We start from the raw sequence: 13,669 nt of genomic DNA, 5'->3' as shown, positions 1-13,669 counted from the left end.
CGTTGCTGTGGCTGTGGTGAAGGCTGGCAGCTACAGTTCCAATTTGACCCCTTGCCTGGGAATGTCCATATGCCATGGGTGGGGCACTAAAAAGACAAAAAAAAAGACAAAAACAAACAAACAAAAAAAGCAACTGCTGGTCTGTGCTCAGACACCAACTCTTCTGTAATGGGGAACCGACCAGCTTCAGCACAGCCCAGGGAGATGTGGATGGCAGACTCTCATTCCTATTTTTTTTTTTTTTGTCTTTTGAGGGCCGCACCCTTGGGATATGGAGGTTCCCAGGCTAGGGGTTGAGTCGGAGCTGTAGCCCCAGGCCTATACCACAGCCACAGCAACACCAGATCCAAGCAGCTTCTGCAATCTACACCACAGCTCACAGCAATGCCAGATCCTTAACCCACTGAGCAAGGTCAGGGATCGAACCCGCAACCTCATGGTTCCTAGTCCGATTTGTTTCCACGGCGCCACAATGGGAACTCCTCTCCTTCCTATTTCTGCCTTTCCTTTCCTTCTGGTCCCTACCCTAGGAAGTTTTTTCCCCTTATTTTTGCCTGTCAATCCTAACCCACCCCCACTCCATCCCTGTACACCCCCATATATCCACACCCCCAGAAGGGTCCCTCATCTGGGCCAAATAGGAGTCCTTCCCTAGAGGGGCGGGGGTGGGGATGGGGGTTCAAACCCCAAGGAGGTGATTCTTGATCACAGCAAGAGCAGCATGAGTGCTTCTTCCAGGGGAACAGAATATTCGAGAAGGTGTGATTAATTACCAGCACCGCTGGACATTTAAGTCAGGGCCATGGATATTTTCCTTCCTGCCATGTGCAGAGCAGTCCTGCCATCACCAGCAAACTGTCCCAAAGTGCCAGTGGAGACAATCAGAAAAATGAAGCCACTGCCTAGGAAAAAGCAGGGCACTGGGAGCAAGCCCACAGGTGGCTGTTGCCTTTGGACCCAGGTCTCTATTCCTGAGAGGACCCACCTCTGCCCAGAAGGCGTTGGGATTGAGAGCTAAGAAATTCGCCTCTTCTGCTTCCTGTGGCTCAAGCTGGGTGTTCTGGCCCCTGAAACAAAAGGGACCCACTTTCCATAGATTTAGGTACAGATGGTCACTGCAGCCAAATACTCCAAGCAAAAGAACCAACAAAGGGCAATGTTAAGTGCGTTTGATATAGAGTCATACAGGGGAATATTATAAAGCCATTAAACACTCCCATTTCAAAGAAAACTCCACACAGAAAACATTTAGACAATGTTAAGGAGGCAAAGTGGCTCCCAAACGAACATGCATCATTTCCCCCCCCCCCCCAAAAAAGAAAAAATGTATATTTGTCCATATAGGGAAAAATCCTGGGAACATTATCAAATATGCCAAGTCAAAAGGCAGTAAATTTTAATTTTTGTAAATTTTGACTCATCGGATGGCAAGGGATTTTTACTTTCTGTTTTATGTGTGAATACTTGTCTAATCCTGCTACAATAGACAGACGACAAAGGAACACCGAACTAAACAAACAAGCTAACGAAAACACACTTCTTTCTTCAATCAAATGCCACTCCCAACCAGAATCCAATATGCTAATGTCCTGAACACTGCCACCATTTCCATACCTTTTGCAAAGCTCTTGTCATATTCCACCTTTTACTGCAATTATCTAGATTCTTCTCCAATCCAGTCTGGATGCTACCCTCTGAGAGCAGGGATTGACTCTTATTCTTGTGGCACCAATGGTAGCTAGTAATTCAACATAGACATTCAATAAGTATCGGGTGAGGAGTTCTGGTCTTGGTGCAGCGGAAACGAATCCGACTAGAAACCATAAGGTTGCGGGTTTGATAATAAAAAAAATTAAAAATAAAACTAATGAAACATTCCTGTCAAGTATGTCCTGTGATCCAAACCCCAAATGCTTGGTTCTAAGCAGATGTCCTGCAAGACCATCTTAAGAGGAAAGGTGAAATGCATGCAGACTTGTGACAAGATTTGCACACCTTATCAAATGTCTAAAGTTCTTAAAAGTTCATCTCTCACAGTGACATGTGATCACTAAGTCACTTTCCACATAAGAAACGCATTTTCACATAGATAATGTTCAATAACAACACCAGATAAAAGAGAAGCCTTCCAGAATGGCTCTCATCAAAAAGACAAAAGTTACGGTTGGTGAGGATGTGGAGAAAAGGGAACCCTCCAGCACGGATGGTGGGAACATTAACTGGTGCAGACACTATGGAAAACAGTATGGAGGCTCCTTTAAAAAAAAAAAAAAAAAAAAAAAAAAAACAGGAGTTCCCGTCGTGGTGCAGTGGTTCATGAATCCGACTAGGAACCATGAGGTTGCGGGTTCGGTCCCTGCCCTTGCTCAGTGGGTTAAGGATCCGGCGTTGCTGTGAGCTGTGGTGTAGGTCGCAGACGCGTCTCGGATCCCGCGTTGCTGTGGCTCTGGCGTAGGCTGGTGGCTACAGCTCCGATTCAACCCCTAGCCTGGGAACCTCCATATGCCACGGGAGCGGCCCAAGAAATAGCAACAACAACAACAACAACAACAAGACAAAAAGACAAAAAAAAAAACCAGAACTATCATACGATGCAATAATTCTACTCCTAGGTATTTATGCAAAGAAAACAAAAACACTAATATGACCCCTATGATCACTGTTACATTAACCAAGACATGGAAACAACCTAAGTTTCCACCGACAGATGAATAGATAAAGAAAATACGGTGCACACATACACACACACACACACACACACAATGGGATATTATTCAGTCATAAAAAAGAACGAAATCGTGCCATTTGTGATAACATGGATGAACCTGGAAGGAATTATGTTAAGCGAAGTAACTCAGAGAAAGACAAATACTGCATGTTTTCACTCCTATGTGGAATCTTTAAAAACAAAAGAGATGAATAAATATAACAAAACAGAAACAAACCCACAAATGCAGAGAACAAACTAGTAGCTGCCCGGGGGGCGGCAGGAGCAATGAGCAAAACAGGCAAAGGGTGATTAAGAGGTATAGGCTACGAGTTATAAAACACACGAGTCCCAGGGATGTAATATACAGAGCTGGGCATACGGTCAATAATGCTGTAATAGCCTTTGTATGGTGCATAATCTATCAAAACACTGAATCCCTGCACTGTATACCTGAAATAATATTGTATAATTACACACCTGTATAATATTATGTCAACTATACTTCATTTTAAAAAAATGTTTTTAAAAGACAAATTCTTCCCATTAATATATCAGTCACAATGCTGTGGATGGCAGAGAGAGAATGCGAAAGTGAGTAAACATTGTTTAATACGGTAAGTCCGGGTTTGGGTTACTTAGCATACAGAATTTGCTATTTAGTATACTATGCTCCAGGCACTGGACGATCGCCCACAAGAACGCTGCTTCCACCCTTCAGCCAATCATCGTCTTGCCTTCATCCCAAGACCAATCACAACGCGGCTGCTATGGTTCCAGGCATCACATTCGGCCCAGCCCTTGGAGAGCTCTTGAAGAGCAAGAAACACTCCCCAGACCCTCTTCAAAGATCTGCCAGGTGTTGGAGGCTTCTGGGAAGCACTCTGCTTAACAATAAAAGGAGCTTGAAGAAGCTCGGGCCACTCCTGGCCTGAGGACGCCACATGTGTGAGAGTCAGAGGCTTGGAGCAGCAGCAGCCAGTAGCCCCTGCAGCGCATCAGGCTGCAGCAGTCCAATGAACCACCAGACAACGAGCCCAAGAACAAAAAGCAGCACGCTGGGGAGAACAGGAGGGAAGGGCAGAAAGATTTTAGGTCCTTGGCGATACCGCGAGCTGAGATGCCGAACTGGGAGACATTCCTTTTTCTTAATACTTGAGGCAGTGAGTCATTTGATGGCTTCCCCGCTGTCAGTCAGACGCTCTACCACCTGAGGATAAATGCACTCTTAAAGGTCCCTGTGATTTTCGGGCGAGAGCACCAATAACTTGCCCAACATCAAAAAGATGGACAACAGAGAGAAGCGCAGATCTGACTGGCTTCAATGCCCATAACCCCCGGCTCCTGTTACCTTGGATATCAGCCTCTGACTTCCACGAGCTAAAATGTCAGAGCGTTTTCATCACTCACATTTTAATTCAAATGTTTATTTACCTTCTATGGGCAGGAGAAACAAACATCAGGAAAACATATTTTCTTTTTTTTTTTTTTGTCTTATTGCCATTTCTTGGGCCGCACCCGCGGCATATGAAGGTTCCCAGGCTAGGGGTCGAATCGGAGCTGTAGCCGCTGGTCTACACTACAGCCACAGCAACTCGGGATCCAAACTGCGTCTTCGACCTACTCCACAGCTCAGAGCAATGCCGGATTCTTGACCCACTGAGCCAGGGGTCGAACCCAAAACCTCATGGTTCCTAGTCGGATTCGTTGACCACTGAGCCATGGTGGGATCTCCCAGGAAGACATATTTTCTGATCTGACAATGCTTACTATCCAGTTGAGAAAATGAGGAAAATGAATAGATATAACATAATTCATGCCAAAACAGGAAGAGTCCTTTTAAAACCACCTATATATGCCTTTTCACCTCTATTTAGAATGTTACATCCTGCTGTGACCCAGGGCTCCACTTCTGGGGAGGCCACACTCACAGCATGTGGAAATTCCCTGACCAGGGATCAAACCCACATCACAGCAGCAACCCGATGACAATGCTGGATCCTTAACTCTCTACACCACAGGGGAACGCATCCATTTTTGTATTGATTTCAAAAAATAGCTATTTCCCACAATCCTTCCATGTGCTAAAAGAACATACACAACTCAAACTCAGTATTGAATTTTGGAAATATATTTATTTTGTCATAATCTTGAACACTTTGCCCACATTTTCAAAATAAGCAGGTTTTTTTTTTTTTCTTTTCATTTTTATGTCTTTTCAACTCAGCTTTAGTTAGGAAGGAATAAAACTGCTCCACCCCCATCAAGTAAATGGAGTCTGACTTTTCTTTTTTTTTTTTGCTTTCTAGGGCCAAACCTGCAGCATATGGAGGTTCCCAGGCTAGGGGTCCAATTGCAGCTGCAGCTGCTGGCCACAGCCACAGCCAAAGCCACGCCAGATCTGAGCCACATCTGCAACCTACATCGCAGCTCACAGCAACACCGGATCCTAACCCATTGAGCTCTGCCAGGGATCAAACCCGCATCCTCATGGATACTAGTCAGGTTTGTTACCACTGAGACACAATGGGAACGCAGAGTCTGACTTCTTGAACAGAGCAATATTAGTCTGTGTCTTACACACAAAAATGTGTTATTTTTCCAAAGCTGAAAAAATTCCCTGGCCTTTAATAAGTCCAATAATTAGACCATGTTTTCCTAATAACTTCTGTTCTTCAAAAGATACCATTAAAAAAGGAACAGGTTAGGAGTTCCAGTCGTGGCTCAGTGGTTAACGAATCTGACTAGGAACCATGAGGTCGCGGGTTCGATCCCTGACCTTCCTCAGTGGGTTAAGGACCTGGCATTGCTGTGAGCTGTGGTGTAGTTCGCAGACGTAGCTCGGATCCCTTGTTGCTGTGGCCTTGGTGTAGGCTGGCGGCTGCAGCTCCGATTCGACCCCTAGCCTGGGAACGTCCGTATGCTGCGGGTATGGCCCTAGAAAAGGCAAAAAGACCAAAAAAAAAAAAAAAAAAAGGAACAGGTTAAAAAATAGACTGGTGAAAATATTCAGAACACATAGATTCAACAATGAACTTGTATGCAGAATATATACAGAACTCCTACAACTGTAAAAGAAGATATTAAGTATGTGCTGTTTATGTTAATTATACTCAAAAGTTATATAAAACAATCAGACAAAAAACAGTGAGAAAGAATCAAGTTTTAACAGCTACATCCCCCAAAAAAGATGTACAAATGGCCGAAAAGCACAGGAAAAACCTATCGCTTCCTTTTCAGGGAAGTATAAAATTAAACCACAATGAGATGCTACTACACATCCACCAGAGGAGCTAAAATGAAAAAGATGGATAATTTCAAGTGTTTGTGAGGATTACGGTAAGTGGGACACTCAAATATCATTGGTAGGAATGTAAAATGGTACAAACACTTTGGAAAACAGATGGCAGTTTCTTATAAACATACACTTATTATAAGACCCAGCAAAAAAAAAAAAAAAAGGAAAACAGATCTCCACACAAAGACTTGTTCACAAACGTTCAGAGCCGCCTTAGTCACGACAGTCCAAACTGAAAACAGCCTGAGTGGCCAAGGGTGACCAGATCAACAAACCAAAGCACCTCCAGACACTGAAATACTGCAGAACAATTGAAAGAAATACCCTGATGAGAGGATGGAGGGAGGAGGAGAGGGGGAGAGGGGGAGGGGGAGAGGCGAGAGGTTTACTAGCCAGGTTTGTTACCACTGAGACACAGGAAGCAGATAGAAGAGGAGAAAGAGAGATAAAATAATTTGTCCTTTGACAAATTACACAGAGGCAAAGTGAAACTGCCCAACTCCAAAGGATCTTAAAAGCAGCCAGAGAGAAAAGATAGATTATTCGCAAATAACAACTGGCCTGAGAGTTGACATCGCAGCAATAAAAACCCAAAAGAGAGTTAATACAGAAACAACAACACAGGAACAATTCAAAATTGCATACCCAGGAAATTTATCATTCCAGAACAAATTTAAAGGCACAACAAAAACTGAGGTTTTACCCCCAAGAGATGTTCACTAATGGAACTTCTAAAAAATATATCTCAGAAGAAAGTTAGCCCAGAAGCTAATTTTTCAAGTACATTTTACTCTCTTATGCTTTTATTGTCTGATTTTTTTTTTTTTAATGAGCCTGGGTCTTTTTACGATATTACCCAACTTTAAAGGTTAGTTTAAATTGTTAAATTAGAACAAAACAGAAATGAAATTAAACATCCGATTATCAAATTCCCAGAACAGGAACCTGTCTGGGCTACTATCAAATTTCCCTTAAAAACCTTAAAGACCTAACTTGAAAGGGCCTGAAAATGAGGTTTCCTCATTCAGTCAACAAGTATTTAGTGAGGGTTTGCTATGTGCCAGGCGCTACACTAGGTCGTAAATTAATATAATGAGCAAAAAATGAAAGTCACCATAATACTGGATTTATAAGTCTTCTCCTATAAAGATACCTTTATGAAAAGTCCAAAACCTACATGCAGATCAGTTACTCTTTGTGATGGGGGAATATTATCATAATAGAGAATTCAAAATAATCTCGTTCAGCCTGAGGCCCTTTTGTTTGAAAATGCACAAATATGACCAATTTATAAATGAAATTAATTCAGTATAAATGATGAGTTTCCACATTAACTTAATTGCCCATCTTGCTGTTTGTCTCTGATTTCCATCCCACATGAAATAAGACAACTGCCTCTCTGAGTTGACTTCACAGGCAGAGCTCAGCAAGGGCTCACTTGCAGTCACATTGTACCTGATGGTATCTGGCTTATTTCACAAGTATCAAAGGCTCCCAGCACCCCATCTAATATGTATCAATTGTCCACTTTTGCTCAAAGGATCCACTCAGCAAATCATTTTTCACTGACTCAAACCAGAAGCAGGACAGCCTATAAAAGCCAGCTCCTCCACTCTAAAGTAAACATTTTCTGGGGGCTTCTTGATTAAAAGCAAAGGCCGCATTTGGCACAAAAGGACTGGCCAACTCAGTCTTTCAAGCAATTTGAATGGGAACCGCTGGGCTCTGATCTTTCGGGACATGTGCAAGTGGTTAAGGCAGTAACCTGGCAGAAAGAGAGGGTGAGGAGACCTTGATGAGGCGAGGCCCCTGCAGAAACTCCAACCATTAAAAAGCAAGAAGGAAGGAGTTTCCACGGTGGCTCAGGGGTAAGGAACCCGACTAGCATCCATGAGGATGCGAGTTCATTCCCTGGCCTCACTCAGCAGGTTTAAGCCTCGCTCAGGGGGTTAAGGATACCACGTTGCCATGAGCTGTGGTGTAGGCTGCAGACATGGCTTGGATCCTGTGTTGCTGAGGCTGTGGCATAAGCAGGCAGCTGCAGCTCCAATTTGACCCCTAGCCTGGGAACTTTCATATACCGAATGTGCGGCCCTAAGGGGAGAAAAAAGTTGATCCACCACTTCCCTCTCAATAGCCAGGCCAGGAGGGCCCTCCTTTCAATCAGAAGCACCAGATAGATAACAGGAGAAGCACAGCCACAGGAACCTTTAATAAATCCTCTCCCCTCCCAAGCAATGGCAAGCAACACCTGGAATGCCTATGCCCCCAAAGTGACTGTATTTTGGGGTTATGTGAGCCTCTTCCTTATCTGTAGCATCTTCAGTTCGAGAGGAAAAGTGCATTTCTCAAAAATGCTGGGCAGTTATCAGCAAGGCCGGTTACAAAAGGCTTAAAATGCCCCATTCACCATGCTATCAAAGCATCATTAGCCAAGGACCTACCAACCCATACACCTTCCCTCATCCCCTGGGAAAGCCACCATGCCGCCTTTCCTAGAGTGCTCAGCATGCAAACACTGGGCTCCTGTCTCTTCTCCAGCAGTCTCTAACCTCCTCAAGGAGGGAAAACATTTTCTTTTCTGACGTCTCTCACAAGCACCTTCCTTATAAATATGTCATTTTCCAAATGAATTCAACTCTTCTATGCTCCATAAATATTCCAGGATGAATTCCACTTTAAAAAAAAAAAAAAAACCCTTTCAATAAAATATTCAACGCCTATCTGGAAAACCATTTCCTTGGACAGTTTAATGAAAAGAAAAACAAAAATATTCACCCAGTTTCCTCACAGATAATTATGACATAACTGCAATAACCAGAAGAAAAGGATCTAGGATGGATTTTTAAACCTCCTTTCAGGACATGTGGCCACAGAGTGGCCTGAGTATTCTGTTATGACCTAAGGAATGCAATCCCTGCATAAATTTCAGGAAGAGATCACCAATGTGTAAAAGGTATTATAAAGCTAACTTCAGGATTCCTGCAGGGAAAGACCTCCTTAACGGAAAAACCACACCCCAACTCACAGGGGACAGGCTACAGCACCAGGGATTTCAAGTTTCTCACCCACATGAAAGAAAGAAGAGAATCTGGGAAGCACTGGGCTAATCAGCTCACTATTTCCCCCAACTCTTTGCCCAACAAGCCAGCCACTGGCCAATAATGTGTCTATTTATTTTACCCAGAAGCAGATCTATTAGCCAGACATTCTAAAAACACAAACGTTTCGGTTGTGCTTGGAGTAACTCCAATATTGGTGCCTTGCTGCAGAACGATGCTGCAGGAATACAAAGTGAGTCATGTGGATGCTGAGCCCACATCAAGTGCATGGTCAGAAACTGTCAGACCCAGAACACCAACCCTTCGCAGGGCTGAGGGTAAACCCCCAGCCAGGAGGCTGTGGAATGTGGGAAGAAAGCCAAGGCAGACTTTAGAAGAGCCTCGCTTGATCACAACAATGAGGGCAATTTTTAAGGCAAATATCCCAAAGCTCTCAGGACCAAAAAAGGCCTTTCTTCCTCCTTTCTGTCCTGTTTAGACTGAGTAAGAAAAGCAAGGCAATGCCGGAAGAGGTTCTGAAATGGGCTCGGCCAGGTCACCACGTGCAAAGAGCATTAAACCTAACCCACTGCTAGGCTGGGGTTTGACTCTGCTGGAGACACTGCCTCCTAGGCAGGGGCGATGGGGTCCTCAAAAGCCAGGGCTCAGGGCGGGGCTGCGCGCAAGTCGAACCTGGGGAACTAACAAGAAAGACACGAACAACAATGATAAAATGAAACAGCCAGAGGCCACCAGTGTACTCCAGAAGGATCAGAGGCAGGCTGAGCCGGCTAAACTCTTCCAGATGAAAGGCAATCTCTCCCCATCGCAGCGGCTGATCTGATAGCACAGTCCTCGTTTCTTTGTGAGCCTCGCCTCCCTCGTTCCTGGGGGATCCTGCCCAGACTCCAGCTGGGCTCTAAGGGCCATAAACGACATCCAGACTGACTACGGGGAACTCATTTTTTCCCTTCAAATAAAACACACACACACAGGCACACACACACACACGCACACACTCAAAGGTCTGGCCGGATCACACAGCTGAAGTTTCCGGAACTTAAATCGTAAAACCACAATCAGAAGTTGTTTTGAAATGCTCACCACAAAAATCTGTGTCCTTTGCTTTAAAAAAAGGAAAAGAAAGAAAAAAAGAGGGAATAAAAAAAAAAAACTTTCCTCTCCATAAAGGCTGGCGGTAAAGAGGGGAAAATCTAACTTAGGCAGAGGGTGTGTTCCTCTTTGTCACCCACTAGGCTCCTCGCGCCGCGCGTGGGCGAGCCGCGGGCACCCGGGAAGGCGGGGGCCCCCGCGAAAACGGCCACCTTCCCGGCCCGCGGTCGGCCTCGGGGGCCGAGATTGCGGCCGGAGGTCCGGAAGCAGCGTCCGGCGCTGTCACTGCGCTGGGTGGGATGGGAGGAAGCGGGGGAAGGGCGCCGCGGGGCGGGGGAGGCGAGAGGGGACGCGCGCGGAGCCGGCAGCCCGAGTCCCGGGAGGTAAGAGGAGGGTGCAAAGGGAGGTACGGGGCCCCGAGGCCCCCGGGCTCTGGCTATTGTTGCCGGGCTGCCCCGAGACCGGCGGGCGAGTCTCCCGCCTTGGTAGGGGAAGCCCGATCCCCCCCGCCGCCACCTCCTCCAGGCAGGACCCGCGGGCCACGAAGCCACCTCCACCCGCGTCCCGGTCGGTAGGCTCCGGGCGCCCGACTCGCGCCCAAGTTGCCGCCCGCCCGCCCCGCGCGGTCATTGTTCGCCGCGCGCCTCCTACCTCCACGGCGCCGGCGGCTCCGGCTCCCACTCCCGGCCTCCCGGCTCTGCAGCTCCGAGCCCCCGGCGGCCGAGGGCGCGGCGGCTCCGCTGCGCGTGCGGCGGGGGCGCTCGGCTATTAATACCCGCGGGCGGCGGCAGCGGCGGCGCGAACGCGCGAGCAGGGCTGGCGGTGGCCGGCCGAGGTCCGAGCCATCAAAGGTGGCGCGGGGCGGAGGGGAGGGCGGAGCAGGCAGGGTGGGTGGGGAGCGGGCTCAGGGTCGCCATGGCCGCCTCGACGCCGGGCCGAGCGCCACTCGCTTGGGGAGGAGCAGCGGCTCAGAGCGGGCGGCGGCCGCGTCCCCGCCCCGCGCGCCAGCCGAGTGCCCGCAGCCCTGCGCCCGCGCCGGCCCCGCCGTGTCCAGGCCGGCGAGCGGGAAGTGAAGGCGGGCGCGCCCCTCCCCCGGCCTGGGCAGGCCCTTCGGCAGGGGGGGCGCCCGGGAGCCTCGCAGCCCGAGCCGCGGGGACAGCGGGAGAGCCACAGCCCCCTCCAGCGTCCGCGCCGGCGACCTGCGCGCTGGCGCGCCCCGCCCCGCTCCGCCCAGGGGGCAGGTGCGCCGCGGGGCCGCCGGCCCGGAGCGCCCCTCCCTGGCCGGGCGAGCCCACCTCCGATCCGCGCCTTACTTGGTTCTACGGCTGGAGCTGGTCTCTCCGCGCGGCCGCGCCCGGCAGAGCGCAGGAGGCTCAGGGCAGTGCGCTGCGCCACCAGAGACGCGCTGATCCGGCCCCTGTGGTTGAAAGCGAGATATGGAAGCAGGAGTGGAGCGCACCGGCAAAACCGGGAGCAGCTGGAGGACGATCAGTGACACGGGATCCGCAAATCGTTGTTGAGGTCACGCAAGGGAGAGCCCCGCCCGTGTGCCCACCTAGGACTTTTAACTACGTGGTCGCGCGGGCGGCGGCGCTTTGCAGGGACCCACGAGCACCACCCCTTTCCCCAGGCCACACCGGCGGGCTTCCGGCGCCACCCTGGGCTGCTAGGGACTTAATCCCGGAGGGGCGGTTGTCATCCCCCCCCTTCTCCTCCGCCGCGGCCCAGAGTCCTCCGACCCCACGAATCCCCCAACAATCCCCAGGCCCACTCGCCCCCTCTGGGGACAGGAGCAGTGCCCCGCGGGGGAAGGAGTGGATTAGGTTAGGAGCTGCTTTGCAAACTCGCCTTCGGGAGTTCCGGACCTCAATGGAGGAGAGAGCAAGATGCAGCACCGAGGAGTCTGGGACCCAAGAAGGGGAGAGGCATTGTCCCCACCCTCCAGCTGGGAGTTGCCACTTTACCATCTCCACTCCCACCCCTCCCTCAGTCCCTGAGTTTACCCTTTCTTGTCTCTGTAGATGGACCCTTCTCAGGCGTGGAGGGAAAGGGACGTGCGGAAGGCGACCCTCTGCGAGATCCCGAGGCTAGTGAGCACCCGCCCACTGATGGGCGGCTGGCTCTAGAACCCTGATCATTTTGCGCCTTAGAGAAGTTTCCAACCTTCAGCCTAGAGGCAGGTTTCACGAGAGGCCACAACAGAACTCAGAACCACAGGTGGGGGGCCCCTGGGGAAGAGAGGATTCACACAAGAACAGGGTGCCTTAGAGGTCCCGGGGCGCTCGTGCGTAGCTCGTGTTTGAGTGGTATCTGGAGCAGATAGACATACTCTGAGATATTGAACTGGTTTTGGGGGAGGGTTGGTTTGGGGATTTTTTTTTTTTTTTTCCCTCCGTTGCACTGAGGTATACAGAAGTTCCCAGGCCAGGGATCAAATCCCAGAGGCAGCTACAACCTGCCCCACAGCTTCGGCAACTCAGGGTCCTTAACCCACTGGCCACAGTGGGAACCCCTGTATTTTTTTTTTTTAAACACCTTTTATATTTGGTGAAGGTGGGAATTAAAAGCATCATAAGGGCCTCAAACCTAAAAAGAACAGCAGATGGGTAGTTTGTGGTTGAAAAGAAGAAATAGTGTGTTGGAGGCCTGGTTCTGTCTTAAGCAGCTGCGTGGCTCAGGACAAACCACAAATCAGAGGTTTCAGGCCAGTGATTCTCTAAGTGTGGTTCTCAAACCTGCAGCAGCAGCACCTGGAAACCTGAAGAAATAGAGGTTCATGGGCTCCACTCTAGACCTACCTGATCAGGTTCTCCAGCCTTGGTGGGCATCAGAATCACCTGGAGGGTTAATTGGAAGAGCTACTGAAAAGTATTTTTTTAAGGGTAAAATAAAACAGGAGTTCCTGTCGTGGCTCAGTGGTTAACGAATCCGACTAGGAACCATGACGTTGCAGGTTCGATCCCTGGCCTTGCTCAGTGGGGTTAAGGATCTGGCATTGTCCTGAGCTGTGGTGGAGGCCGGCAGCTACAGCTCTGATTGGACCCCTAGCCTGGGGACCTCCATATGCTGCAGGAGTGTCCCAAGAAATGGCAAAAAGACAAAAAAGAAAAGGTAAAATAAAACAAAGAGCTACTGAATCAGAAACTCCAGGAAAGGGAGTTTGGAATGGGGTCGAGATGTGTGTTTTGTAACAGGTTCCCAGTTGGTGCTGGGCCTACACTTTAAGAACCACTGAATTTCGATACTGGGTCTCAGAATCACAGAATCACTGGAGATTTTTTTAAAAACCTTCAATGCCTAGGCTTCACTCCAGCCAAATATATCAGGATTTCTGGGATTGGAACCAAAGCATCTGTTTCTGGAGGTGATTCCAGTGTGTGTCCAAGTTTGTGGCAGACCTAGAGATCATGGTAAATGCAGATGCTGGTTTAGTAAGCTCGAGACATGCTATTTCTTTCTTTTTTCTTTTCTTTTGGTCTTTCTTGCCATTTCTTGGGCCGCTCCCATGGC

The 13,669-nt window shown here is 48.7% G+C and overlaps 1 protein-coding gene across 1 annotated transcript in view; it reads right to left on the bottom strand.

Moving 5' to 3' along the window:
- FARP1 (FERM, ARH/RhoGEF and pleckstrin domain protein 1) overlaps positions 1-11,166 on the bottom strand; it is a 310,977-nt gene extending 299,811 nt beyond the window's left edge. The window contains exon 1 of the mRNA XM_047756233.1: positions 10,811-11,166. The gene's annotated coding sequence lies outside the window, so the exon portion shown is untranslated. The remainder of the gene's footprint in view (positions 1-10,810) is intronic.
- Positions 11,167-13,669: the final 2,503 nt, after the last annotated feature.

The sequence above is a fragment of the Phacochoerus africanus genome, chromosome 13 (genome assembly GCF_016906955.1).
Source record: "Phacochoerus africanus isolate WHEZ1 chromosome 13, ROS_Pafr_v1, whole genome shotgun sequence".
Taxonomy (NCBI): Eukaryota; Metazoa; Chordata; class Mammalia; order Artiodactyla; family Suidae; genus Phacochoerus; species Phacochoerus africanus.
This window is presented reverse-complemented; position numbering and strand designations above follow the sequence as displayed.